Here is a 15,480-nt window from a genome sequence, read left to right on the forward strand (position 1 = left end):
ATTATTATTATTTTTATTATCAGTAAAGATTCATTTATATTATCTACATATTTATCCTTTCCCATGGTCTTTATTTCTTCCTTCAGTTTCATGCTTCAATCTGGGATCATTTTCATTCAGTCTGAGGAATTCCCTTGAGTCTTTCTTATAGTGCAAGTCTTCTGGTGACAAAGTTTTTCATCAGAAACTTTGTTTGAAAAATTGTTTGTTTGAAGAATTTTACCTTAATTTTGAAGGATGAAATTCCAAGTTGGCAGATTTCTTTAAAATTTCAGTATTTTAAAGATATCATTCACTGTCTTCTGTCTTTCATAGTTTCTGCTGAAAAGGTAACTGAGTTTTATTGTTTTACTTTGAGGGTAGCATGCCTTTTTGCCCTCTATTTGCTTATATTTTACTCTTTGCCTTTGACTTTAAGCAGTTTGTTTTTATTATTTATTTTAGATGTATTGAGATATAATTTACAAATGAAATTGTAATTCAGCAGTTTGACTATAGATACAGCTTTCTTTATACTTATCCAACTTGGAGTTTGAAGAACTCTTTGAATTTGTGGTTTGATACATTTCATTAGGTTTGGAAATCTGGGGGTTAGTATATCTTCAAACATTCTTCTGTTCCTATTTCTTCTCCTCTTCTTCTGGAATTCCAATTATATACGTGTTAGATCTTCACATTGTATCCTATACTTATCTTATACTGTTTTATATAATATTCATTGTTTTTCCCACTCTGAATTTCAACCTGTATATTTTCACTTCCAGTTTATTAATCCTGTTTTTTGCTGTGTTGTAATCTGCCCTTAAGCCCATCTCTTGAATTCTTAATTTCAGTTACAATTTATTTTATACTTCTAGAAGTTCCATTTGACTTTTTTTTTTTTTAATTTTATTTATTTATTTATTTATTTATGGCTATGTTAGGTCTTCGTTTCTGTGCGAGGGCTTTCTCTAGTTGCGGCAAGTGGGGGCCACTCTTCATCGTGGTGCACGGGCCTCTCACTGTCGTGGTTAGGTCTTCGTTTCTGTGCGAGGGCTTTCTCTAGTTGCGGCAAGTGGGGGCCACTCTTCATCGTGGTGCACGGGCCTCTCACTGTCGCGGCCTCTCTTGTTGTGGAGCACAGGCTCCAGATGCGCAGGCTCAGCAATTGTGGCTCACGGGCCTAGTCGCTCCACGGCATGTGAGATCTTCCCAGACCAGGGCTCAAACCCGTGTCCCCTGCATTGGCAGGCAGATTCTCAACCACTGCGCCACCAGGGAATCCCCCCATTTGACTTTTTAAAAATAGTTGTCAGTTATCTGTCAAAATTTTTTATTTTTTACACATTAGTATGGTTATTTAAAATGCTTGTTTGACAGCTCCAATATCTAATTTACTCTGGATCTTTTTCTATTGTCTGTAGCAGCTCCCAGATAGGAGACCTCACCTCCTACACCCACCACTGACATTGCCTAACTGATATCCACATTTTAAAAGTATTATTTAATATGACACCAAAAGTGCCGGTACAAAAATAAAAGTAGTTAAATGGACTACTTCAAAATTGAAAACTGTGCGTCAAAGGACACAATCAACAGTGAAAAAGAAACCTAATGGGAAAAACATTTATGAATCATGTATCTGATAACAGGTTAATATCCAGAATATTTAAATAACTCCTAAAATTCAGCAACAACACAAAACAACCTGATTGAAAGTGGACAAAGGACTTGAATAGACATTTTTCCAAAGATTTATAAATGGTCAACAAACACATGAAGAGATGCTAAATGTAACTAATCATTAGGAAACTGCAATTAAAAACTACAATGAGATACCATCTCACACGCATTAGGTTAGCTACAATTAAAAAAGCAGAAAATAAGAAATGTTGATGAAGATGTAGAGAAATTGGAACCCTTGTGCTCTGTTGATGGGAATATAGAATTGTATAGCTACTGGGGAAAACAGTATGGTGTTTAAAAATTGAACATAGAATTGCCATATGATCCAGCAATTTCACTTATGAGTATAAACTCAAAAGAATTAAAAGCAAGGTCTCAAAGAGATACTTGTACACCCATATTCATAGCTGCATTATTCACAATAGCCAAAAGGTTGAAGCAACCCAAGTGTCCATCAACAGATGAATGGAAAACAAAATGTGGTATGTGCATACAATGGAATATTATTTAGCCTTAAAAAGGAAGGAAATTCTGGTATATGTTATCAATACAACATAGATAGGCACTTCCCTGGTGGTCCAGTGGTTAAGAATCTGCCTTCCAATGCAAGGAACACAGGTTCAATCCCTGGTTGGGGAACTAAGATCCCACATGCCATGGGGGCAACTAAGTCCATGTGCCACAATTACTGAGCCTTAGTGCTGCAACTACTGAGCCTGTGTGCTCTGGAGCCCGCACACCACAATTAGAGAGCCCGCATGCTTCAACTACTGAGCCCATGTGCCACAGCTAGAGAGAAGCCCGCATGCCACAACTAGAGAGATGCCTGCATGCTGCAACGAATAGTCCGTGTGCCACAATGAAAGATCCCATGTGCCACAACAAAGACCTGTCACAGCCAAAAATAAATAAATAAATAAATAAACATTAAAAAAAATACAACATAGATAAACTTTAATGGCATTATGCTAAGTGAAATAAGCCAGTTACAAGAAGACAAATACTGTGTGATTCCACTTATATGAAGTACTTAGAATAGTCAAATTCATAGAGATAGAAAGTAGAATGGTGGTTGCCAGGGACTGGGGGAGGGAGGAGTGTGGAATGGAGACGTTGTTTAATGGATGTAGATTTTCAGTTTTGCAAGATGAAAAGCGTTCTGGAGATTGCACAATAATATAAATGCTTTTAACACTATTGAACTATATAATTCAAAATGGTTAAGATGGTAAATTTTATGTTGAATGTATTTTACAATTAAAATAATAAAAAATTTTTAAAAAGTATTAAATTAAAAATAATTAAAATAACAATTAAAATAATTAAAATAATAAAACAATAAAAATAAAAAATTGTTTAAAAACAATTAAAATAATAAAAAATTAAAAAAAGTATTGGCCTTTCTTACCTTCTGAGATGGCCCACACTCTGTCTGTGGAGTGTGTTGCTCTCTAAATAAATCCACTTCTTACCTATCACTTTGTCTCTCACTGAATTCTTTCTGTGATAAGACATCAAGAACTTGAGCTTCATTAAGTCCTGAAACCAGGTGTGTGATCTCAGTTGGGAAGACTGTGGGTTTTGGCCGGGTTCTAGTCCCAGCTGTGTGGGTTCAAGTCCCAATCAGGGTTTTGGCCAGGTTCAAGTCCCAGCCACATGAGTTCGAGTCTCAATCTGGGTTTTGGCTCGGTTCTAGTCCCGGCACATGGGTTCAAGTCCCAGTCTGAGGTGCATGGTTTCAGCTGGCGACCACGAAGGGACAGTGATAAGGTAAGAAAATGTTGAGAGTTAGGTCTTGGTCCTAAAGAGGCCCGTGGGGCACCACAAGCCAGGCATACTGGGGAGGACACTCTGCCCACGTCTGCTCATTTTTGACCAAGACGTCAACCCCGTATGCTTACGCACATCCAACAGCAGATCCAGGACAGAATTGTTAATCTCTATACTCTTCTCCTTGACTCTGAAGTTTTTCTCCTACATTCTTGCATTTTTATTCATTCCTGCTCTATTTCTTTCTCTCTTCTGTTAACCCCAGAAGACCTGTGTGACCACCAAGGTGTACTTTTTATTGCTTTTACTCCCCTCCCTCTGACCCTTACAAGTGCTGACCCCTTATTCCCAACTTATAGCTACACCAACTCCCGCTCATCATCAACACCATTGAGGACGTCTTCTGTGCCATTTTTTTGCGACTTTTGGGGCACTGACACCTGGTTGGGAGACTACCTTGGAAGGGATAGCATCTAAAATCATAAGTGCAAACCTTGACCAAATTGTGTGGTGGATTTTGCCTTAAGGGTGGAATTTTGGATAGCTCAGGAGTTAGAGACGTCACCTCAGGCTTGTCTGAAATGGGTCAGGCTGTATCAATCCCAACCAATACCCCTCTGGGCCATATACTCCAGGATTGGGAAAGATTTGGACAACAGGAATTAAAAGGAAAAAACTTAGTAGGTTAGGTAATCAGGTTTGGCCACAATATGAGTTAGGAAATTTAAAATGGAGTGAAGTACCCTATGTTCAAATTTTCATGGCCTTGTATCTAGGCAATGGAACCCAAAAGGAATTTAAGGCGTGTGTAGCTTGGAGGGATAACTCTAGGAAGGACACAGAGCACATTTTAACTGACCCACCCTACAGGGCCATGGATCCCGAACGAAAGTGGATCCCTCCTCCTCCGAGGTACAGGCCCTTTTGACTATGCATTTCATAACCTAGTCTGTCCCAGACATTAGGCACAAAATTCAGAAAGCAACTGCTGGTCCTCAGACTCCAATGAATGATTTGTTCCAATTGGCTTTTTAGGCTTTCAGTAATAGGGATATGGCCAAAAAGCCTGAATACACCCAGAGGAATATGCAAAAGACCCAAATATTGCAGTGGCTTTGTCTGCTCAAAGACTGCCAAAGGGGAAGTTGGCTTTTCTGGGCTAATCTGGCCCTGGCAGACCACAAGGCCACAGGTACCCATACAAGGCCAGTGTACCCTGTGCGGACAAAAGGCACTGGGGGGAAGATTGTGATTGATGTGCCCTTTGCAAACAACCAGGGCATTGGAAGAGGGAATGCCCCAGATGCCAGAGAGCGATGGGGCCCCCTCAGCCATCGATGGTTTTGCAATCAGAAGACTGAAGGGACCCAAGGCCGAAAGTGGCTCTGCCTAGAGATACCATCTACATAACTAATGTCTAGCCTCGGGTGGTCATTGATGTGGTGGGCTACTTGATAGAATTTCTTATAGACACTGGTGCAACCTTCTCGGTCTTAACCCAAAGGATTGGAAACCTTAGCAATCATAAAGAATATGTAATGGGGTTGTCAGGGAAGAGACAGGGGCACACTTTCCTGGAACCCCTTTTGTGCAAGATCAATGGCCAACTGTTTTTACATTCCTTTCTGTTTGTGCCTGACTGTCCCATCCCTTTAATGGGAAGAGATTCATTAACTAAGTTAGGGGCCATTCTGTTTCTCGAGGGGCAAGGGAACACCCTCATCACCAAATGGTTCTAACAAAAAGCAAAAAGGAACAGATAAAATCTGAAGCTAAAACAGAAGCCTTAATAGACCCTAGAATGTGGAATATCGAGGTTCCAGGCTTGGCCAAAGATACCCGGCCGGTGATAATTAAGTAAAAAGGGTTAAATAGTGTCTAAATATAAGGTACAAATTTCTTAAACCTAGGGAAGATCCTCAAAAATGTTTGTAAGTAGATTACCAAAATAGGAGGCCACTGGTCTGACCAAACTGACCATAGCTGATATTCAGAGTCTGATAGGAATTTTAGAAGAGGCCTTCTCCCCTAAACTACATGAGGAAAAGTAAAACTTTCCAACATAGGTGAATGGGTATGTCAGTCCTTCAATATCATTGAGGTAACCACCCAATTCTTTGAAAAAGAAAACAAAACTGTCCTTGTTTTACAAACGTAGTCTTTACAGGACCAGAGGTGTGGCTCCAAAAATAATCCAAAACCCACCAATCCTTTTACCACTCCCCAAACCTTCCCTATTTATCTTAAGAGGCTTGTAAATATTAAACAAAGGGGAAACAAAGTCATCCTAGGAGGAACTTACCTGTTCCTTTGAGATGCAAATGTCCTATCTGGTCTTCTCAGGAATGCTTCCCTCTGCCATCTTTTTAAATGCAAATTTTAAAAAGAGGGTATGTTTCCATTGAATTACTTAACAATGTATTCCTATAGTACAGCCAAGAGATGCACACACATCAATGGTTATCATCAAAATATAAATAGGAACATATCCACATACTTCCCTCCCTTTTATACATACCTCCTTCCTAATACTTTAATAGTTTAGATCGGATAACGAATCCTCTTAAAAGCATTATACTTTGTGTACTCTGTTGCTTTATGTCTCTTTTTTTTTTTTTATAAAGAATCAATTTTATTTATTTATTTATTTTTGGTGGTGTTGGGTCTTCATTGCTGCACGCAGGCCTTCTCTAGTTGTGGTGAGCTGGGGCTACTCTTCATTGCGGTGCGTGGGCTTCTCATTGCGGTGGCTTCTCTTGTGGAGCACGGGCACTAGGCACGGGGGCTTCAGTAGTTGTGGCACGTGGGCTCAGTAGTTGTGGCTCGTGGGCTCTAGAATGCAGGCTCAGTAGTTGTGGCGCACAGGCTTAGTTGCTCCATGGCATGTGGGATGTTCCTGGACCAGGGCTCGAACCCGTATCCCCTGCATTGGCAGACAGATTCTTAACCACTGCACCACCAGGGAAGTCCCTATGTCTCATTTTTAATTGAACATTAAGGGAATGTAGTATTTTAATCATAACTCTGCCAATATCTTTATCTAGAGGCCTGTTGCCATTTTTGTCTTTTCTGAAATTTTTGTCGCCAAGAAAGGATTACATTTTTTTTTCCTTCCAGATTGAGTTGATGTAGTGTATTTTTGGTTATCAAAATACTCATAGCTTTGGGACTTTGAAATGGTAAATATTCATGATGTGTGAAAAAGCATGATACATAACTGTCTGATCTTAATTACATATAAATGGATGCTTAGTTATGTTTAAATACACAAATGAGACCTAGAAGGACACATCAAATGGTAAACTGCTTGTGATGATGGATGACTTTGTTTTTGCTTCTTGTGTTCTTTGGTTTCCTATTATGCACATGTTAACTTTTAAGAAATAAATGTTATTTTTAAAACCTTAAAAAAAATAAAAATAAAAAGAGGGTAAAGTAATTTAGAATTTGACTTGCCAAGGGTAAATAGAAATCTTAAGTGTCTTTTCTGTAAACACTAGTAAAAAGGGTTTAGCCATCTAGGCAGGTGACCTTGATTTGTTCCATCTGCTAGAAGCCCAATTTGAATCCAACCCCTCGTAACTGATGGCTTTTATGTTGCACCTGACTTAGGGCTGAAATTTTGGAATGGGAACTGTGAGGCCTCTGTGTTTGTTTGTGTGTTCATATGTACCTACACGTGCATTGTAGGTGTATGGTATTGCCAAAAATTAATTCATAAAAGAGCTCTACTTAATTGGCTTTTAAAAAATTAAGTGCTTATATAAATACTCAGAAATAAAAAACAATCTGGCCAAAATGAATTACAGATTCATGTCATCGGGAAAATATTCAGTACTAAACTGATACCTGGTATTGAAGGTGGCTTTAAGCTTGTTAATTTGATTAATATAGACATGTTAGAGTCATCAATATCAAGTATAATACTTCTGTTGTACCTAGATTTATTAGAGGTCAAATAAGACCTTATTCTGTTACAAATTTGTCAACAAGAAAAGTAACTCAATGTGAGAAAAACTTTTAAGAAAAGTAAAATATGTGTTTTTAGTAAAAGAAGGTGTGAAGAATGAAAAATACTGAAAAGAGTTTGCATGATCAGGATTTTCTAAGACTGGATTGAATTTAGTTGGGTAAATGGATTTTGTTAGGAATGGGCTAGAACAAGACGATTTTTTTTCTCCCTCCAAAGTATTCTTGAAATGCTGCTTTTGACAACAGATTGTGTGAGTTTCTTTGCCTTTAAGTGACTTGTATTTGCTTTTAAGATCTTTTGTAACTTTGGTTAAGGAGTAAGTATTGTCTCACAGTGACCTATGATCTTATTTGACCAAGTGTTTTAAAACTTTTTGACGAACTTCCCAAATATCACATTTTAATTAAGTTTCTTTTGATTTCCAGCTAACTTTGGGGTACTTTAGAGGTCCCCTGAGGTATCTTAAAGAGAAATATTTAACTGGGATTATTTGGTATGTTAAGTTAAATGTAATCATTCGTAATTCTGGTTATTGTAACCAAGTTTCTTTATCGATTACACTGTAATCAGATGTTTAACCATGCCTGTTAAGTCTTTTGTCATTTATAGATATTTTTGTACTCTGATGCTGTTACAAAAAGTGCTTCATCCTCAAGGAGGTTCATAGAAAGGCTATGGAAACAATTACAACAGTTCCACACCAAGATGATGGCTCTGCAAGGATTCCAGCCCATACTGACTTAACAAGGAGCTTCCCTGCCCCTGGGGCCCCTAGATCAGGCATCCAGAGATTTTTACTCCCTGACAGGCAGGGTTGACACCCCTACTCAGCCTTGAAGCAGTTACAGAAGACAGACCATCGCCCTTCTGCTTCCCATAAGAATATGGGAGTAAAATCTCTGAGGGGGGAATGAAACAGGAGGGAAGGAGGCAGGGCACAACCTTTGAAAGAATGACATAGCCAGAGGACATGACATAAACTGATTAGAACCAAATGGGTCGAAGATGGCGGACAAGTCGACTTTTTCCACTAGACCTTGAACCTCAGTATCAGCAAGCTCACATCAGCAAGCTAAATGACACACCCACAGGCACCATGACAGTTCCAAGACTGACCATAAGGATCAAAGAGTGGGCGGTGGCCCAATTCCTGGAAATCCCCGTCCCTTCCTAAAATAGCTGGAATACTCCTCCCACTTATTAGCCTATGAAATTACCCACTCCTATAAAAACTGACAACCCCTTACCCTGGTGCCTTTCTCACCTTCTGAGATGGCCCACATTCTGTCTGTAGAGTGTTTCTCTCTAAATAAATCCACTTCTTACCTAAAAAAAAAAAAAAAAAAAAAGTATTGGGGGACTTCGCTGGAGGTCCAGTGGTTAAGACTCCGTGCTTCAAATGCAGGGGGTGGGGGTTAAATCCCTGGTCAGGGAACTAGGATCCCACGTGCCGTGCGGCACAGCCGCACGGGAGTAAAAATCTCTGGATGCCAAAAAAAAAAAGGGATTCTTTAATATATTTGTTGCAACACAGTTGAGCTTTTCTTCGTAGAGGCTTTTAGCACACATTAAACTGGAAGGTAGTAACATGGTTTATAAAATCTATTAATGCTGTAAATTAATTGATAGGGGTTTTAATGTGAAATCATTCACTCTTGGATAAATCCAAGTTAAGAAATTTAGTTTTGATAAACATCTGTATTCAACTTGCCAATTATTTTTAGGACTTTGGAGTCTAGATTTCTTGGCAAGATATGTCCATAATTTTCTTTTCCTCTACCATCCTTGTCTAGTTTATGTATCGATGTTTTATTAGAATCATAAAACAAATTGAGTGTCTTATCTTTTTCTCTTCTTTTGAAAGTTTATATAAAAGAAGGTTATCTCCCTTTTTAAAAGTTTGGTAAACTTCACTCATAACACATGGTGCTTTTTGAGAGATATTTGACTATTAATTCAATCTCTTTTTTTTTTTTTTTAATTTTTATTTATTTATTTATTTATTTTTGGCTGTGTTGGGTCTTCGTTTCTGTGTGAGGGCTTTCTCTAGTTGCGGCGAGTGGGGGCCACTCTTCATCACGATGCGCGGGCCTTTCACTGTCATGGCCTCTCTTGTTGTGGAGCACAAGCTCCAGACGCGCAGGCTCAGTAGTTGTGGCTCACGGCATGTGGGATCCTCCCAGACCAGGGCTCGAACCCGTGTCCCCTGCATTGGCAGGCAGACTCCCAACCACTGCGCCACCAGGGAAGCCCTAATTCAATTTCTTAAAGAGCCAACAGTCTGTTTAGGTTTTCTATTTCTTTTGGAGTCAATCTTGGTAATATAGTTTGCTGTATTTTTAATTTCATTTAATTTTATTAGCATAAAGTTGTTCACTATATTCTCTTATGTTTTTTAAAAAATTATCTACTGAAACAAGCACTCTTCTGGTTATTATAAGTATCCAGTCAGAGTTTCAGAGTTCCAAAATAGTTAATTCAAGCAACTCTTTCCAGCTCAGCCTTTGCTTTGGCGAAGGGACCAACTCTTGGAGATTCCTACTTCACCATTTTTCATGAAGTCACTCTGATCTGGGCTGGCCTCACCTTTAAGAAAAGCTGAAGCCAGGAACAAGCTTGTTTGGCAGTCTTCTTCAATTTTACTTTCTCATTAGTATTTCTTGTAAGGCATATCTACTAGCAATAAAAAAAAAAAACTTAGGTTTTGTTTATATAAGAATGTCTTACCTCACCTTCATTTTTGAAAGATAGTTTTTTATTATAAGATATTCGGTTGGGGCTTCCCTGGTGGTGCAGTGGTTGAGAGTCTGCCTGCCAATGCAGGGGACTCGGGTTCGAGCCCTGGTCTGGGAAGATCCCACATGCCGCGGAGCGGCTGGGCCCGTGGGCCGCAATTGCTGAGCCTGCGCGTCTGGAGCCTGTGCTCCGCAACAGGAGAGGCCGCGATGAAGAGTGGCCCCCACTTGCCACAACTAGAGAAAGCCCTTGCACAGAAACGAAGACCCAACACAGCCAAAAAAAAAAAAAAAAAAAAAAAAATCAGAACAGTTCTGGCTCATATCCTACATCCACCATTTACCAGCCATGTGACTTGACAAAAAAAAAAAAAAAAGATATTTGGTTAACGGGTCTTTTTTTCTTAAAAAAATATTTTAGCACTCTGAATATGTCATTCCATTGTTTGGTGGCCTCCACTGTTTATCATAAGAAGTCAACAATTAATCTTATTCGTGGGACTTCCCTGGCTGTCCAGTGGTTAAGACTCTGCACTTCCACTGCAGGGGGCGCGGGTTTGATCCCTGGTCAGGGGAATGAAGAGCTCACGTGCTGCGTGGTGCGGCCAAAAAATAATAAAATTTTTTTGAAAAGTCATATTGGTGTTGCCTAGTACATGGCAAGTAGTTTTTCTTTCCCTGTTTTCAAGATATTTCTCTTTTTCTTTTAACATTTTGGTTATGATATGTCCATATATGTATCTCTTTGTGTTTATCCTACTTGGAGCATGTTGAGCTTCTTTGATGTGTAGGTTAAAGTTTATTAGCAAATTTTGGAAAATTTCAGCCATTAATTTTTCAGATTTTTTCCTGTCCTTTTCTTTCCTTCCTCTCTGATACTCATTACATATGTGATGGTGCACTTAATGATATCGCACATTTTTCTGAGACTCTGTTTTCAAAAACATTTGCATAATTTCTGTTGATGTATCTGCAAATTAGTTGATTCTTTGTTCTGCCAGCTCAAATCTACTACTGAGCTCCTCTAGTGAATTTGTCATTTTGGTTATTGTACTTTTCAACTCCAGAATCCCACTGATTCCTTTAAATAGTTTCTAGCTCTTTATTGATATTCTCTATTGATGAGACATTGTCATCATACTTTTCTTTAAGTTTTTTTTCCTTTAGCTCTTTGAACATATATGTAATAACTGTTTTCAAGTTTTGTCAGCTAATTCCACCATCTGTGCCCCCTTTGAATGGCAGTTTTTAATGTCTGCATTTTTTCCTATATAGGGGTCACACTTCCTTGTTTCTTTCCATATCTTATAGTTTTTTTTTGTTGTTGAAAACTTGACATCTTAGATATTATACTGTGGCAGCTTGAATACTTATTGCCTAATTCCCAGGAAGTTTTTGTTGTTTATTTTCTTTGCTTGATTGTTTGCTTATTCCTTTAGTGACTTGTATGAACTAATTTTATACAAAGTCTATTTCTCCTGTAGTATGGAGCCTCTAATTTACCTACTCAAGTTTTCTCCCTTTGTTTTTATCCTTTAGCCTGGATACCTAAGAGTCACTCCTTGGTCAGCAGAAGTCACTTATTGGTCAAAGGTCATGCTTAAGCTCCCTTAGCCAGTTAGATTTTTTACATTTTACTATTGTGTTTTGCAGTCTGCTATCACAATTCAAGATATTTTCATTTTTGTACCGCATTCAGCCAGGGACTGGTAACTTGGATGTTCCTTCTCTAATCACTCCTGAGAGGGTGCAGTCTTGTGCATCACACATTCTTCCAGATTGCCAGTGATGGGTGTGATTTCATTTTTAAGATTGGCTTCTTAGGCATTGTCTCTGCGGCAGAGTAGCTTATTGTTCCTGTGTTTGGTCATATGTGTACAGGCAGACATCTGCTTTATTGCACTTTGCAAATATTGCATTTTTTTACAAATTGAAGGTTTGTGGCAACCCTGCATTGTCAGATGATGGTTAACATTTTCTAACAATAAAGTGTTTTAAATTAAATTGTGCATGTTGTTTTTTTAGACATAATGTTTTTTTAGACATAGCATTAGAGTACAGTATATGTAAACATAACTTTTATATGTACGGGGAAACCAAAAAATTTGTGTGACTCATTTTATTGTGGTATTCACTCTATTGTGGTGGCCTGGAACCGAACCTGCAATATCTCCAAGGTATGCCTGTATTTAATCCCCTTACTCTATTGAAGCTTCACCTTGTATTGATGGGTCTATATGTGGCTAAGGGAATGCTTTCAAGTCTGCCCCATGTCCTACTCTGACTGCTCCTGCATCGGTGCAGCCTTGCACATGCACACAGCCTTCCTGACCCCAGAGTTGACTGTGATCCCAGGAGGCTTCTTCTTGGCTATCTCTTTCCCTGGTTCTCTCTATTAAACTTGTGTCTGCTTTATTATTTGGTTTGTATAATGGAGCTGCTAGCCTCCTCTTCATTGTTCTCCACCTAGTCTTCTTGGTTTTTGACAACCTTCTTAGGGAAGGAGTTCTCCACTCTGTTCCAGTCAGTCCCCTCAGGCAGACCTGCAGAGTTCTTCATCTCATGGCCTACCTCTCCTCCCAGGCATAACCCTGTGCCACTGCATCTAACTGGGGGTGGAGACCAACTTTTATTTTGGTGATACTCCTGCTGTACAAGAGGAGACTGGGAGTGGAGGGGAGGGAAGTAGCAATCCCTTATCTTCGTGGCTTGACTTTCCTAGCATGGAGACTCTGCTCTGTGAGTACATGGGGTGGGGGTGAGGGTGGGGGATGATTTGACTCCTAGTATTCTCAGCCTTCTATGCCTAGGGTAGAATTTCTATTCTATGAGTGGGGCTGAATGGAATAGAATAGAGCCTCTGCAATACAAGGTTGGGGTGTGGTGTGGTGGTGGTGGATGAGAAGCCCCAGCAGCATTCCCCCTCTGGGTTGAACCTATAACCCCAGATTGGGGGTTGAGGGGAGAGGTAGTCCCCACTTTCTTGGCTGCTTCTTGACAGCTCTTTCTGCCTGGAGTTGAATACCTAGGGTAGAGTTTCCATAACATGTGTATAAAGGAGGGAGTGGTAGCTCACTATTCTTACCAAGATTTAGTAGATTTTCTTAAATGAATGTTTCTCCGTTTGCTGTATGTCTTTAAGACAATTTCCAGAGACTTTTAATTGTTTTCTTAAAATAATTTTCTCCAGTTAACACTGACGTTTTGCTGGGAAGAGGGCCCACTGAGCTCCTTACTCCACCATTCTGGAAGTCCCAGCCCCAAAATGATCTTTTAAAAATGTAAACCTAAATGATTTTCCTGCTCTGAAACTATTCCTCCTCTCTAACCTAAAGCAGTTTAATGAATTTAATGATTCCCTATTACTTTTAGAATAAAATCTGAAATTCTCAATTTGGCCAACCTACGTAATCTAGCCTAACTCTCTAGCCTCAGTTTGAACTAATTTCTTTCTTACCCTTTTCCCACTGGCCACACAAGATCTCTCCCAGTTCCTCAAACATGCTAAGCTGTCTTCTGCCTCAGGACCTACCCACACAGCTTTCATGTGCTTGGAAAGCTGTGCCATTCTTTTTTTACCTGGCTAATTTCTACTCATGGTTCAGAATTCAGCCTAAGCATCACACATCAGCAAAGTCCTCTCATTGTGTCCTGACGTGGGGAGATCCAGCGCCTCACTGGAACAGAGACCATCCCTTTCCACACCTGTAATATTTATTATTTTGAGTTATTTATTATTTAATAATGTTTCCTTCTCTATTTGACTGTAAGCTCCCTGAGGGATTGTTTTCTATTGTGCCTTCCCAAGGAGCTCAACAAAGACTTGACTGATAGACTGATTGATCTACTGTGGAGCCTTTTAACATGGAGAACAGTGCTGAATTATCCTGTAATATAAGGTGGGGGAACAATACAATGGTTACTAATATTTATTTTTTACTTTTCATCTCTTCACAATTTATGCAATTGTTCTAAGGCAATTATGTTTTCGTCAAGGCATATAGATGCTTTTGGAGTTTGGATGACGAGTTCAAGCACCCTTAATTCAAAGAGACAGCAGTAGGATGCTTCTTCTAGTACCTCCCACACAGAGAACTTGCCTCTTCCCTCCTTTTCCCAGATCTCTCTCTGAAATCAAATGACACACCCTGGCTGAGAAGAACTTGTGGAGGCCAACACAGGGAATATGCTGACTCATGTCTCCTTCCCATCCCCTTCTTTCTTTTGTGTCATGTAGAATTATAAAAACATGTCTGTCTTGTTTATTGGTACAAGTAGACACTTAATATATCCCTCTTTTCATTGCTTTTCCAGTACATAGGTAATTGTTTTAGTTAGTTACGTAACAGTGAGATCTTAGAGTTCCTTCCATTGTTTTCTAGCTCTTGCCCAGTTATCTCTGGAAAATTCCTCAACAATAACCTTGGTTTCATTTGGCTGACAACCCCCAAAGTGGCCATGCTCATGCCAGTCAGTGCATATTGTTGGTAGTTTACCTACATCAAGGAAAAGAAAAACAATACATTCAAAAATGAAATTACTCATAATTAAAGAAGCAGCATAACTCTCCAAGTGCCTTGACAGTGCCCAGAAGTCCCTTTTAGAATCTCTGCAAGGGAATTCCCTGGCAGTCCAGTGGTTAGGACTCCGTGCTTCCATTGCAGGGGGCATGAATTTGATCCCTGGTCAGGGAATTAAGATCCCATAAGCCACAAGGCACGGCCCCCCAAAAAAAAGAATGTCTGCAAATTTTGCCAACATGGTTTTTAAAATCTCTTTCTAAATAAACCCCAATAAATGTATTTTGAATGAATGAATGAATGAATAATACCCGCTTATAATCAAGAACTAGAAAAATAAGTAAAAAGAATTTTCTTATTGAATTTTGTTGCTTTCCTATTTTGTGTGTAGCTGTAGCATGTCTCCTAACAGTATTCAGTGGGAAATGTACAGCATGTTGGCTTCAGTTTGTGTTTCTCCCTTCACTAGATTTTCCAGGGGTGGAGGGGCTTAATCCCTATGCATGCAATTGTTTCTGCCTATGGGAAACAAGATCTGCATTCTGAGCAGTTGAGTTATAAGTGCCCTTTTGGAGCGCAACTGGCTCTGAATTGCAAAACCACCTATATTATACTCAGCACCAAAAAGGAGTAATGTCTTTGCACTTTCTGGGTTTTCTTTACTTCACCTTTTTGTTCTATTTCCATTTAAAACTATTATTAGCTTTAAAATAAAAGAAAAAATATATATAGATAAACATATCTTTTTGTTTTTCATTACAGCTAACGAATGCCCTGGAATCAGAGCATAGATCAGTAATTTATAATTTTACCTATA

At 39.2% G+C, this 15,480-nt stretch overlaps 1 long non-coding RNA gene across 1 annotated transcript; it reads left to right on the plus strand.

Moving 5' to 3' along the window:
* Positions 1-1,015: 1,015 nt before the first annotated feature.
* LOC309605654 lies at positions 1,016-14,868 on the plus strand. The gene is made up of 2 exons (XR_014231480.1): positions 1,016-5,829; positions 6,880-14,868. It is a non-coding gene; the product is annotated as an uncharacterized lncRNA (long non-coding RNA).
* The last annotated feature ends 612 nt before the right edge of the window (positions 14,869-15,480 follow it).

The sequence above is a fragment of the Balaenoptera borealis genome, assembly GCF_965194805.1.
Source record: "Balaenoptera borealis genome assembly, chromosome: 11".
Taxonomy (NCBI): Eukaryota; Metazoa; Chordata; class Mammalia; order Artiodactyla; family Balaenopteridae; genus Balaenoptera; species Balaenoptera borealis.